A 14631-nucleotide genomic window follows, 5' to 3' on the forward strand; every position below is an offset into this window, starting at 1 on the left:
GTGTTTCATATTTTCTAAACTTATTATCTTAATACTTTCATTCTTGAGAAGAAAACTTCTAATTATAAAGGGTTATCTCAATAAAGGGATGGGCAAAATGTGTAGGGAAAATAACAGTTTTAAGATTAGGAAATGATTAATTTCTGGTGAGTGTTTTTTTGTTTATTCTCTAATATACTATGACGGGGGCGTCCACAGAGGGTGCACTGTAGACCCCTCCCCTCCCACAAAATAAGGGAATTTTGTTTTTTTATTATAAGAATTTTTTTCCAAAAAAATTAAAAATTTTTGTTTATAAATTTATTATTTAAAATTTTTTTGAACAACTTAAGATTTTAGAAAATTTTTTCAAAAAAGTTACATATTTAAAATATTTTGGAAAAAATTTAATTTTTTTGGTTAGCTTCCGATTTTAGAATTTTTTTAGTAAAATTTTTTATTTTTTGAGAATAGTAAGGGATTTTTTATTAAAAAAAATTACTATTTTCAATTCCTTTCCAATACATTTAAATTTCCATTTATTTTTCAAATAAGTTTAAAAAACAAAGTTCCCCCAAAACATAATCCTGCGAACGCCCCTGCATTGCGGTGTTAATGGTCTTTATCAAACGTGTCTTATTATACCTAGAAAATGAGACTAATTTAGGTTATGTATCTCAATTTGCTTCAAAGTTATGGTTTTTTAACTTTTTGCGAGACCTTAAGACCTTTATCTCTAATAGTTCGACAGCTTCTAGTTTTTACAATATGTAATTTTCCTTCAAAGTTGAACTAAGATTGCCTTGTAACTTTTTCTGTTATTCTGCTTACACATAACCGGTAATTCGGTCCAACAAAAAAGCGTTGTCTGGACCGGACTCATATAACAATTCGATCTAGATCGGTCCAAAGGAAAAGTTCGGTGAAGATTGGTCCAAAGAAAAAATTCGCTCTAGTTCGATCCTAAAAAAATCCTTCAAAAGCTTTTTTTTATCATTTTCTACGCGTCAGCACATGAAGTTTTGTGCGCGACAACAGATTTAAGGCAATTTTTTTGTTCAATAATTTGGTTCATTGTAAAAATCGTGGAGCACCAGTAAAGTAGACTGACTTATCTAGCTGTTACAAGCAAAATGTTCTAGAGACCACGCTCAAACTTGATATCATAATGAAATATAGGGCTGGCGACCTTGAAAAAACCCTTTTTATATCCCTCCAGCACGGGCTCGAACCTCTCAAAAGTTTAAATTACTATGTTATATTGGGCATAGCCACTAGACATACTAGTTCATTACTTAGTCTTTAAATAAGTCAATGTCATTAAAGAAAAGTGTAGCGTTGCAGGGAGATGTTGTTGGTATTGACATTCCTTCGTTACAAGTGAATAAGTGATCTTCAAAAACTTATAAATGTATTAGCAATAGATAGTTCTTCATCTATTTCATTTATTGTTCATCTTGTTATATATCTTATAATTCCAAATATTTTCTTTATGAATAGTACAATTATTTACTATAAAATGAATAATAACTACCTATAGACTAAAGTCCAGTCCATTTCAGTACTGCATATTAGTCCTAAAACTTTTAAAGTTTGGTCCTTGTTGACGTAACTCACCTTTATATTATAATCAGTTCTAGTACTTGCAGTCCAACGGACAGGTACAAGGGTAGATAGGACTGGTCCCAAGACTTGACTGGGCTCAACTGAATAAATAATGACTGACAGTACATTATTAAGAACTTATATGATGGAACCACCACTAGCACGTCCATACTCAATATAAATAAATACCAAGTTCTTTAATTGTTTTATTTTATAAATAACAAATTACAAAATTATTTAAAAAACGATTAAAACTCCATAATTTCATAGTGTGGGATATTAATTAACTTTAATGGTTTTGATGAAAATCTTGTAAGTATGTCGTATAAATTGGTAACTTATTGAGTGGTGGCATAACTCATTTTGATTTTAGGGAGAGGTTCTGCACTCTACCGAGTGCCCATTCTAGTTAGATAATGTTACTTATAGATTATTATGACTGACGTCATAACTTGCATTATAATTCAAGGAGATACACTTTTCGGGGTTTGTATTTTTACTACATAAAGTAAACAAACTATTCAATCAATCTTGATTACACTCCATCAAATGGCTTTAAGAATAAAAAAATATATAATATCTGCATTGAACACTACTTGATGCCAATGATATACCCTGATATTTGATTATAATCAAAGTAATATATAGGAAAAATCCCCACGCAATGTCTAAATTTGTACAACTTTTTTTTTGATCGATTACGAGGAAAAGTAGGCTTAAATGAGAAAAATATCATATTCTTTACATTGTAATAATTAATGTTCTAACGATGTAATAACAATTTTTTGATACAATTTATGGCTTGATATATTATATGTAATAAAATTAGGCAAATGAGAGTTAAAAAAAATTAGAGTTAGTCATAGAGTTTTTTTATTTGTTGGTCCCATTTTGACATCCAAAATTTCATTATTTTCTTTACTATTAATGGAAAAGTGTTTTTACTCTTATAAAACTTGGTTTTTTAGGCCCCAAAAGTGAGAACATCAACAATGCTGACATCACATGAAAAAACGGGAAACAAAATTTAAAAAAAAAAAGGAGAAGAAAGATTTTGATCGTACAGCTCAGGGGGATTTTCAACAAGGAGCCCAAAGGCCTCCATGCGGCTCGCAAAAATTATTTTAAAGGGAGAGGAGACGAATCACTTGGCATAAACGGTTTCTATCTGTGCTAGGTAGTATCGTCCTTTTTTCATCACCCAAATTTAAATCAATCATCATAACTTCACCAGTAAATTATTCACGGATGTAGGGAAAAATCAATATTGAACTAATAAGTAGTGATGGAAATCTTGTCTATATTGGGCATGTTAAAAAAAAGAAACCGAAAATCAACATAGCATACCTGCTGCCAATTATAAAAAAGTTTTTGAGGACATCAGCTGTTGCAAGGGAGGAGAGGAAGAAATAAGTAAACAATGAATGGCTACAATATTAATCCATTGTCGTACTCAGTTTTGATCAAATTAAATGACATACTCAAATGTTTCCGTTTGAGTAAAGGGATCCAGTCCGTGATCAATTGTGTCCTAAAATAGTAATGCCTCAATAAAGACATGGGAAGAGTTGCCCATATGAAGTTCACTCTAAAATGATTGTTGTAATAAGTTTGCAGACAAAATCGTTGTGATAATATCGTTGCTTGATAAAATTGTCATGTATATTATCATTGTGGAACAAAATTGTAGGGGGTAATATCATGACAAACCACCCTACCCCGAAAATTACTTTTTTACCAATGAATGCTTATTTTTTAAATCTATTTTCAAAGTAAAAAGAAGAAACTCGCAAATTTTATAATCATTAAAGCCTTTTTATGCATAAAGCAATAGTTATATAATATTTTAAGCTTATTAAGTATGGTGTTCAGGTCAAAAAAGGGATAATTTCTTCCATATTTTTATTTTAGCGTGTGTACTAGGGTGTACAATTTTTAGGGGGACCTGTAAATCCGATCTTCTGTCGTATTTTAATGAAAAAAATACATTTATCAAGTTTCTGCATTCATACGGTGTTTTTTGACCTCTATAGTCACATAAAAAAGACTTTTTTTTATAACAGTATTCTCTATTTGTAAAGGGATTTATATATTTTAATTTTAAAGTTATATTGCTTAACTTCATTAGTTTAAACTTTAAAATGATGTTTTTGAATTTCAGAAGTTTTATTAAAGTTCTTTTTGTCGAGTGATACATAGCATGTTCATCCTAATTTTAGGATTTGGATTGATTTAGTTTTATGTATGTATATAAATTCATATCCCAGATTTCATCCAGATTAATTATGATTGAAGATCTACAATGTACATAGACATGCGTTCAGAAATCCCATTCCATAATACAAACAATGAATTCAGACTTATTTAGTCTATACTTTTCTATTAAAAGAAGCCATATTTACAATTGGATGTAAATCTCTTAAAATATATTCATAATTTCATAAAATATAACACTTCTGGCATGACTCAAAATGATTGGTTGGTTGTAGTGAATCTTTGTTCACCTTTGAATTTCCGGGGAAAAAATAATAATATCAAGCAAATGTTGCCATTTCATTATAGTTTCAATTTCGTATGTCCATCACCAACATGACCAATGGAAATTGTATTTATTGATGTTCTCTTTACTTTGTCTAAGAAATCATTAAATACATTTCTGACCATATTTTGGGTTAGATTCGATAATGTCAAAATCTCCAAATCGAAAGACATTTGTCCTATGTCGATGGAATCATTCGGTTAGTTTGAGAAGAGCAATTACTTATAGAATTATGAATAATTAATTGAAAAGTTGGCTTGGAAAATTATGGAATATCTCCATGATTTATTTTGGTCAAACTGAGATAAAGTTATTCCATTTTATGTACTGATTTAAGTATCCGAAGTATTTCGTTTGGCTGCAATTTGTTTTTCCTCCAAATGAAAAATAAGAATTATATTCTTAAATATCAGTTGAGAAAAGAAACTTGTTTGACAGTTTTGACATTAAGCAACATCAATTTAAAATCGCAAGTTTTTAAGTTCAGTAACATCACTTTAAAATTGACAATTTAGAATTTACAAATAAAGAATGTTGTTGAATAAAAAGTCATTTTTAAATAACTACTAAGTTCAAAAAATCCCTTTGAAGACTGTAACTTTACAAACATAACTTTTCCATTAAAATACAACAAAAGATTTAATGAACAGGTGTCCCTAAAAATTGTACATACTAGTACACACGAAAAAAATAAAAATATGGAAGAAATTGACCTTTTTTGTGACCTTAAAACTTTACTTAATAAGAAATGAAATGAAATCTTTGGAAACCATAATATAAATCTCGATTGTACTCTAAACATTTTGAAGAAATAAGGAATTCAAACTCTCCAACCATTCCAACATTATTTAAACATCTAAAACCTAAAGTTCCAAGGCTCACCAAAAACTGCAACAAACCCATTTTCATTCGGGAGAACAATGCTGATACTAAAAAAATTTAATAGTTAAGGAAATTGCAAGGAACTGTTTTATTTCGAATTTCAGGTAAAAAAAGATCTCCACAATTTCAGGATCATACATACTTTATTCCTTATTTGGAACCTCCTACTTCCGAAAAAAAAGAAAAGGCTTAGTGGACATGAATCTAATTTAATCACCAATAGAAGATGAAACTTCTATTGATATGATATTTTTTTTTTTACTTGTTACTTTATCGTTAGAAAATAATAATTGTATTTTGTATTACAGATATTTCTCCTGAGGTAAAACATTTAAAGGAAATAAATATCAACAAACAAATTCAACTAGGAGTCTATGTAGTAGCAATAAAGGAATTAAAGAAGAAGTTGAAGGAGAAAGATGTCAAATTCGGTACGCCGAATCAAAACTTAAGTCTTTATAAATGCCTCTCTTCAGTATTTAATTCAAATCATATAAAACTTATAAGTTGCAAGTCTTCACATTCCAAAATTCGCCTTTGGTATAATAAAACCATTGAAAATTCACTTCAGTTAAGATTCGTTGAACAAAATTTTGTCCCATTAATCTATTGCGTGAAGAACTGTTTGGATCAATCTGCAAAAATAGAGGCTTTATTCAAATCTTATGTAAATCAACAAAAAAAAAAAAAAAAAATTGGAAACTCAAGAACTGAAATAGCGGTTCCATTAAATAATTCGTCAATGAATGTCACCAAATGTCATAAAATTTTATTTTTTAGTGTGTCTAAGTATGTTAGTACAAGAATGCACATTCATTCACGAATGCAAACTGTGATTATCAAGGAAAATATAATGGCTTCTTCTACTTTCGGAAGACGAAGAATGTATATACGAAATAAAGTAAGCTAAATAAATTATTATTAAAGTAATTATTCCATTTTTTTATAATAATTAAGTTCAATAAAATTATTTTTTTAGTATTCTTTTATTGTACATAGTATGTTCTTTTTGGACCATTTGATATCCGACACTAGGGGGCGCTGAAATCTCGTGACGTAAGTCTTCTTATAGGCCCCTGCATTTTACAATTTATATATACATTATTGCCAATTGATTATTATTATTACGATAATATAATGTATTAACGCAATGAAACTCTCAGTTTAAAGTTGCCTTTTGTGATTCTCCTAACTACGTAATTTATAATCATTTTCCAAATTTTCCCTCAAGGAGGAAAAAATGGGAAAGTGCTTGTCATCGAAAGGACCCCTTAGGAAAATACCCCAGAATTTGTGGGAATCATTTTGAGAAAAATGCTTATAAATGGGATTTAGAAGGTGAATTGGTGGTACTACTTTTAAAAAGAAAATTAAAAGAAGATGTTATCGCTTCCAGAGGTATCATACCTGGAGAAAAAATTTGAGCAAGCTCCTAGGAAAACGAAATGAATAAAGATAGTGGATCATTTTGAAGAAGATTCTAATAAATATATTTTGAGATATTAGACAAATCATCCCAAACAAACGTAAAATCAACTCAAACACTTGTGTTAGAAAAAGTTAAAGCATCTCATTTTATTCCTTGATTTTTCCCTGAATCCCTGAAATTGGCCTTCCATATATATATTGACATCTCGTTTAAATCAAGATTGTCTTGAAAACTTTTTTTCGAGAATATGATATATTGGACGAACCCACTCTCATCCTAATGTGGCAGAGGCTATGGATCAATTATTGATACTCGTAATAATTGGCTCAGAAAAAATGGTTGTTGAGAATGCTCCCGTCAAATCTGAAGGAACAAATGTTTTGTTTCTATGTATCAACAAATTACAGCTGGTAGTATCAACAATCCACTAATGTATATATACTAATCCTGCATCTCCTTTTAGGTCCTATTTTGAGCAAAGTAGATTCAGGAGATAATATAGAATTTTATCAAGACTTTGATGATAAGATTTATTCTCAAATCATTAAATGTGAGATTGAGGAAAATATAAATAATGATGAAAATACAATAGAACAACCATCTAATGATTTACATCTTCCTAAAATCTGTGAAGATGAAGGATTTATTTTTGTTCTGGATATGTGGCAAAATCGTTATATCAAAAATTTCCCACTCTGGGGTATAATACTTCCAGCATCCACGTTCCTCCAAGTCCATGGCCTAAAACATTATCAAGAGGGGGACTGCTTCAACCATTGGAATCTTTTTGGAATTTTGCAAAAAAAAAAAAAAAAAAAAAATAGAGATGTGTTTTGATACTGATGTGATGAATCGACTCATCAGCCTAATTGTGGAAAAGTTTAATTTTGAACAATAAACTTTGGAAATGTGAGTGCCTGTGTTCTGGCTAACTCTAAAAATTTCTCAAGTAATTCCTCATAAATTGGATGGCCAATGTTTAATGAAGATATACTATGTATAATTGACTTAGACGCTTTTTATCCGTTACAGTAGATTTGAAAACGTCACACTCCATGAAATTGTAATTCATTATGAACCATATTCTCAGAATAATAACTAATGAAACGACAAAGTAGAGTATTTCGAAATATATATTTGAAGTTTCAAGTTTAAAAAAGAAGGCTTTAATTAAATATAATCTACAAACTAAAAAATAAACCATCCATCATACATTTATGTTAAATATACCAAATTAAGCAATTAGAATCATATAACTTATAATAACAATAAATTATAAATACAGAATATTAAAATAATAAATTGATCCAGATAATATTTTCTTGATCTCACATCGGAATTCAGTTAAATATGTCATAACTTTAGGTTGCAAAACACAGGCCAGGCAGTTTAATCAAAAAGATAATCACCCCTTTTTCTTCATGTGGAAGTTGCTTTATACAATTGTGCACAGGATAGATATATAACTACAGATGAGATCTAAATAGTTATTAATATTAAAGTAAATGTCAAAATCATAAAAATTAGATAATAAATATACTAATAAAAAGAATTAAGTCCATCGTAAAGATTTAGAGCAAAAGCCAATTATGTAGTAATGTCGGGCGATATTACTCCTTATTTAGAGCATCAAAAAAAGATTTTCCACCGTTATTTATGCTTATATAACAACATACTATTATCATGAAGGATACACACAATTGCTAATTATAATGCTACACCCAATGCAACCACTCCCGTTGTTGTGCCCATTTAAGCAGTTGTATTTGTCTTTAATGAGTTTTGGAAGCTTATGAACCATAGCTAATCCTTTTAGTGATCAAAAATTAATATTTATTGACTATGCAATATTGGAAAACCTAATGATCATACCCAAGTGTTTAAGTGAAGAAACTAGTGTCAGACAAACTAGTTGCGAACCATCCAAACTGTTACTCCCGTTGTTGTGACCATTTAAACAGTTGTTTTTGCCATTTAATGAGTTGTGTATCATACTTCTTGATATTTTAGCAATAATAGAATCATATTTTATGGTTCGATTTAAAAAAAAAAATGAATACTTACTGTTAGATGGTACAGAATTCAGAGTTACATTTCGAAATTAGTAAATATTTTATACTTTTTACTGATTACTTTGATCGTAATATGGTGTAGATGATTCAAAATATGCTGAAAATTATCTCAACTTCACAATTTACAATGGGGGTATTTCTATAAATGGCATCACTACCAACATCCTCCATTAATTTAATGATGGTTCCTCGGGAGGGGATGGGTTTACCCTTGTATATCTCCATAATTTTTTTAAACGTAGGATGATTAGCAATGGATAAGGGTATATTACATGCAATAAGCATCTTTGTGAGATCAAAGATAAAGTCTGAGTTTATTTATTCATCGTTAACTTGATTTTTTAGATGAACATCCATGCTCTAGATATGAGATGACGATAATGAGTGGTGTTTAATTCTAGACAGGAGACGAAAGGCACATTTATATCGACAAATCTGACAAGCCATCTGTTTCTAGTCTGGTAAGTATTTCCACATTCCTGGGCCTCCATTTTCAGATCTAGACAGAAAGAGACGTTATTTTAGGTATTTTATTCAGTTCTCTATCGAGGAGTAGTATCTAATATTATATTAATATTGAATAATAAAGTCGGGAACTGATCACGTTCTTGATAGAGGAAGATGTTTATTATTTTAGTCAATAATACCATAAATATTTGTTCCCTTCCAGTCGCACGTTTTTGTATCCTGACCAAAATTATCAACATTAGGTATAACCTTGTATTTCTGTTAACCTTTGTAATTATGAACAAGCTCAAGAAAATACAATCAATAAATAGGTAAATTTTTTGGGTGGGGCGTTCAACAGTATTCAGTTATGTTACTAAGAAAATTGCCCAGGATAAAATTGCCTTTATTTTGTTCAAACTTCTTGATTATAATGATCAATTTTATCAAATTTCTTTAAAAATGGTTGAGCTCTATCAATTTGCACATATCATTGCATAAATAAAAAAATGGTAGTAGTTTATAACATTTTGTAACTTAAATAATGGACCTTGCTATATACATCCTGATATGTACAAGACGACTCCTTTACATCTTGACATATTGTCATTCGTGTCAATATTGGGCAGTGCTTGATTGACTATTTGTACAAAGTCATAAGGATCCTTTTAAATGCAATACAACATTATCAGAGATTAGAAGATGGCCAAATGAAAGAATACCAATATAAAAATCATCAGCAAATAACCAAAGCCTTTATCAATAACAGCGGATACCTAAACTCCAAAAATAAAAATATAGACTTGTCCTAGATGAAGATATTAGTCGTTGGAGAAAATAACAAACACATCCTATTATAATGTTATACTAATAGCTTTATAATGTGTCACTCTGAATAGATACAATAAATATCATAAAGTAATAAACAATTTTATACTAATTTAATTAATGAGTTTCGATGTAACTTATACTAAAAGTATTATACCTGGTGCCTAGTTTCTTGGAATTACGCTTTATTAATCATACCTATAATAAAATATGTCTTTGTGCTCAGCCATTTTAGAGGATATATTATCAAGAGACTAACCAGCATGCACTAAAACATTAAACTGTACTAAAGCATTAAACCTTTAATGTGTGCGCACAAGTTGTCAGACATACTGGCTCCTATTTTCTTCTACTTTCCCTCCTCTAAACCCACACTAGGAAGAATTTCCGCCATTTTGAGTGGGAAGAAAAAGGAAATAGAACATGGACTTACAATTATAAGTTATAACTCCTGAGCAACCCCTAATTTTTGCTCGCCATCCTTCATGAGCAAACGCACTAGAGATATAAACATTGTCTAAATCATCTCGTACATTTTTAAAATAAGTAGGTATATGCTGTCAAACTTCAAGATCTTAGTGGTGTGGTTTAGGATTTTAAAAATCCTCTCTAATTAGATGTCCAACATCTAAATGAGTACGTTAGTATGTAAATATACTTAATCAATATTAATTAAGCAAATTTTCTTAATATGAATGAAAGTAAGGTATTTTTAATTTAAAAAATGACAATGAAGTCTTGTTGATAAAGCCTCTTTTTGGATTTGACATCAAGCGTGTTATACAGGGTGCACGCTCTATAAAGTGTATATTCATGTGTATTATGAAGATGGAACATTGGAATTGTATACAGGGTGAATTGGATATAGTGCTCCCTGATGTATAGAACATACATATTTATGACCTAAGAAATAACAATGTAGTTATATATATGAAATATCTTAGACATAATAGCAAGTACAGGGTGGTCCAGATAAATTGGGAAATCTTTTAAGGCTTATAACGAACAAACTAGAAGGGGTTGAAGCATAATTTTATTAATTATTTGAAATCTTCATTTATTGACATTTAATTATTTATAATGAGATTCGCCTTTCTTGATAATCTTGCCCACACGGTACTGGAACTTCGAGAGGCCCTGACGACCTCCTGCATATCCAGTTTATGGATTGTACAGGTAACCGACTTTTTGAGGGCCTCCACAGACGAATGATATTTGGCACAGGCCTCTTTCTCAATCCGTCCGTCAGAGATATAAATCGCATGTGTTCAGGTCCAGGCTGAAAATCTGAACTCTTCAAATGAGGACATTTTTTGCTCAACAGATTCTGCACTTTTTTGGGCTTAAAAATTATGGTTCTACTCCATTTAGTTTCTTTGTTATAAGCCTGAACATATTTTCCCACTTTATCTGGACCACCTTGTAACTAGTATCCAACGTGTACTCAGGACTCATTGTTTCTTTTTGTCTTTGTTGTATAAAATGTACAATACTTAATGATGTGAAATACAATTAGGTTTAGCAATGAGGGTGTGTAGTAAAACATGGCTAGAGAGCACTCTAGAGACTAAAGCACCATTCACATCATTTAAGTTTTCTTCTTCTCAAACTCTTATTGATTGTCTTTCATTCTTGAGGAGAGGACATAACTATAGGAATTGATATAAGTATTGTGTTGCTCCGTGTGAGTGTGTTCATAGGGCCTAACACTGTAAACTAGTTGGGGAGTTATCTTCTATATATGTCCATTCCTCGAAACTTAATTACTCCCAGTAATGCGGGGTTCTACCGCTAGTGTAGAATATAAGATTGTCAGAAAATTAAAATACATATTGTTAAAATACATAGGTTTGAGATGATGATGTATTTTGTACAAGCCTCAAATAAGTCACTTTCTCCGAATTGATCATAAACTGTTTAGTATGAGTTAAGACGAGCATAAGGCTCACCATGGATACTATCTACATACACAATTGAACTTTATTCCTTCAAAAAGGAAAGGAAAATGGAGAAGGATGTTAAAGAAAGAGAGAGCAAAATATTTAGAGGGGGAGGGGGAGAACACACTGACGTCAACAGGTGGACTATTTATAGACAAATCCCTCTTATAATAAATAATAGTAATTTGGTCACTTGTCCAATATCCTTTACTTCTTAACACAATCTCTATATTTATTTAATCAATATTTTAACAAAGATTCAAATAATTCGAAAGAAAGTAACCGAAAAATTAATGTTGTGTCCGTCATTCTGTAGGACTCAAGACTCCAGCCCCTTCCAGTATAGTCTCTTCTCCAAACCAGACTTTAAATTGTCAGGATCACCAATTTAATTTTTACAGTCCCCAGGTGCGCTCCTTCAAAACCGGTCTTAAGAAGGAATAAAGTTGAGTGATGTCCTATAGGACATATATTTATAGCCGGACTGAACTGGATGAACGTGACACTTCATTGAATTAGCTCTGAGAAGCTATGGGATGAAGAAAATAAACACGGATCCCACTCCGTATCAAGCAAGGATATACCGCAGGAATTACAACGATCTTAATTAGCAATTCAACTCTGAGCCCAGCAAGGACTTACACTCCACAAAAAATCTTCATTTGTACTCTTGGTATTTTAAACACTATTAATGAGTGTTGCGTTAGTCTTTATTTATTTTATGCAGTCTAAGGACCGGTCCTAACAACAGTCCTTCAAACTGTCAGTACTAGAACTGATTAAACAAAGAAGAAATAAACTTGAACTTTATACGTTTTGAGGACTGACAAGCAGAACTGACCTCTAACGGAACCGAAACTGAACTAAAAGGGATTTGAGTCTTCATTCCTTACGAAGGAAGGCCACAACACTAATTTGTTCATGAACTTTCTTTCATAAAATTTGAATCTCGCCTAATTTAACATAGTGACAGCAAAACTGATCTTTTTCATAATATTACAAAGTATTTTTTTGGTCATCTTCTTTTTCGAATAAAGACAGGGCATATTTTATACATCTCTACATATTGTATATGTACATAGATATCTCACTCGTATACTACATAAATTGATAGAGAGCCTCATTTTTCTAGCATTTTTAGTCGTAGAAAAGGAAAAATATTACTTTGTTTTTTTTTCCTCCGTCGCTCTGACGTAAAAAACCGCACAGAAAGGGGAACTATCAAAGTAAAAATGGGTAAAGATTTCCCCTGCTGCTTTTTTAAATGTTTAACTATACAACTTGTTATTAGTAGTAGTTTGATTCTTTAACCAATGAGAGGAGGAGTGTGCTTCATTTAATTGATAATCCAATAAAGTGAATTACTTGTATAATATTTTTCCCCCCGCAAAAAGGAAGGATATTTTGTAACAAGTAGGTTTTTTTTTCTTTTTCAAATTAAATACAAAATATTTGACAAATAAATAATTGGTATAACATATTTACTTCTTTATTTTACATTTGAGAATATAACAAATTTCCTTTTCATATACATACAAAAATCGTATTTTTCTCCACAAATTTTGAATAGATTTTACTTTGAATTGAAAAGAGACTCAATATTCATTCTATTCTATTTCTACTCAATGCGGATGCAGTGAGAATGTCTGTTTAGTGTGTTATGAATTATGGTTTTTGTATCTACATAAAGTCCAAACAGAGTTGTCAAGACGATTATTATTATTTTTTTTTAAATATTCATCATTCCATTATTTTGAATGCATTTTTTTAAATTGAATCATTTCCATTTAACAGAAAATAATTAACTTTGTTTTTCATTTAACGAATTAATTGTTCCTTTTATATTCCTTGACAAAAGATTGCTCTCAAAACGTTGATTTGATGACTATACTCGTATTTATAAATGTTCTGTACAAGTTGCAACTTGTACACACAAAATATACAACCAAAAAATGAGTTTAATAATGATCTCAATGAGGAATTTATAGTACTTGGGATGAGGAGAATGCTATTATTGAATATTCATTGATATAATTTTAACGACTTTGATGAAAATTACTAAATGAATAAAAATTTGGAGACATATTGACTATTGAATAATCCCCTTTGAATTTTGTAACAAAGGAGAAATACTTTTGCGCCAAATTTTTCCTAAGCCTGATTTGATTATGTGCAATTTAACTTGAATATGTTAGGGGTTAAAGGTGATATAAACTACCCAACCTATTTTGAAGCGATAAAGAAAATTGTATTTGAATTGAATCAAAAATACCATTGAGAATTGCCAACAAGTTCTTGAATATCCAGCCCTTGGAAGCCATTATTTGTCTTTTATCAACTGAATTATGATAAAGATAGAACAATTGCTTTAAATTATTCTTATAAAACGGCATTTTTATTACAATAGAAATTGCACGATTTTGATGTTTTGGGTGGTGCTCTTGTTTCGAAATTTTAGTGCTGACTTTATGCTCATTTTGTCTACAAAAAAAATCACTCAAAAATCTGAAGTCTTGTATTTGGAAAGACCAATAATGTTCACATTCAATAATGCATTTCAAGACGAAGAAATTGCAACTTATACAATGTGATTATACAAGTTTCAACTTGTACATATATGCTAGCTTGTACACAACATATATATACTTATATTGCTTTTGTAGGGTAATTGAGATTGACATATTCTCGCATAAAACCTAGGGTTTGACTTATTGTAGGATCTTTTTCACGGATCAGTTTTGTATTTTTCTTTTGTTTGGAAATATATATTTTTTTGTAAGCCTAAATGAGACTTTGTCCGAGATTTGTTTTTGTAGTTTCGGTCTAAAGTGATTTTGTAGACCAATATTTTACTTCATGGCGTGTTCTCTTAAACCATATATCAATGTATTTTATTTAATAAATAAGGCC

The 14631-nt window shown here is 30.4% G+C and overlaps 1 protein-coding gene across 3 annotated transcripts in view; it reads left to right on the forward strand.

The window, feature by feature from the left end:
* The first annotated feature begins 13010 nt into the window (after positions 1-13010).
* Positions 13011-14631, forward strand: part of LOC121126248 (band 7 protein AGAP004871) — a 456073-nt gene continuing 454452 nt past the window's right edge. For all 3 annotated transcript variants that reach the window (XM_071891665.1, XM_071891663.1, XM_071891664.1), the window contains exon 1: positions 13011-13134. The gene's annotated coding sequence lies outside the window, so the exon portion shown is untranslated. The remainder of the gene's footprint in view (positions 13135-14631) is intronic.

Source organism: Lepeophtheirus salmonis, chromosome 11 (genome assembly GCF_016086655.4).
Source record: "Lepeophtheirus salmonis chromosome 11, UVic_Lsal_1.4, whole genome shotgun sequence".
Taxonomy (NCBI): domain Eukaryota; kingdom Metazoa; phylum Arthropoda; class Copepoda; order Siphonostomatoida; family Caligidae; genus Lepeophtheirus; species Lepeophtheirus salmonis.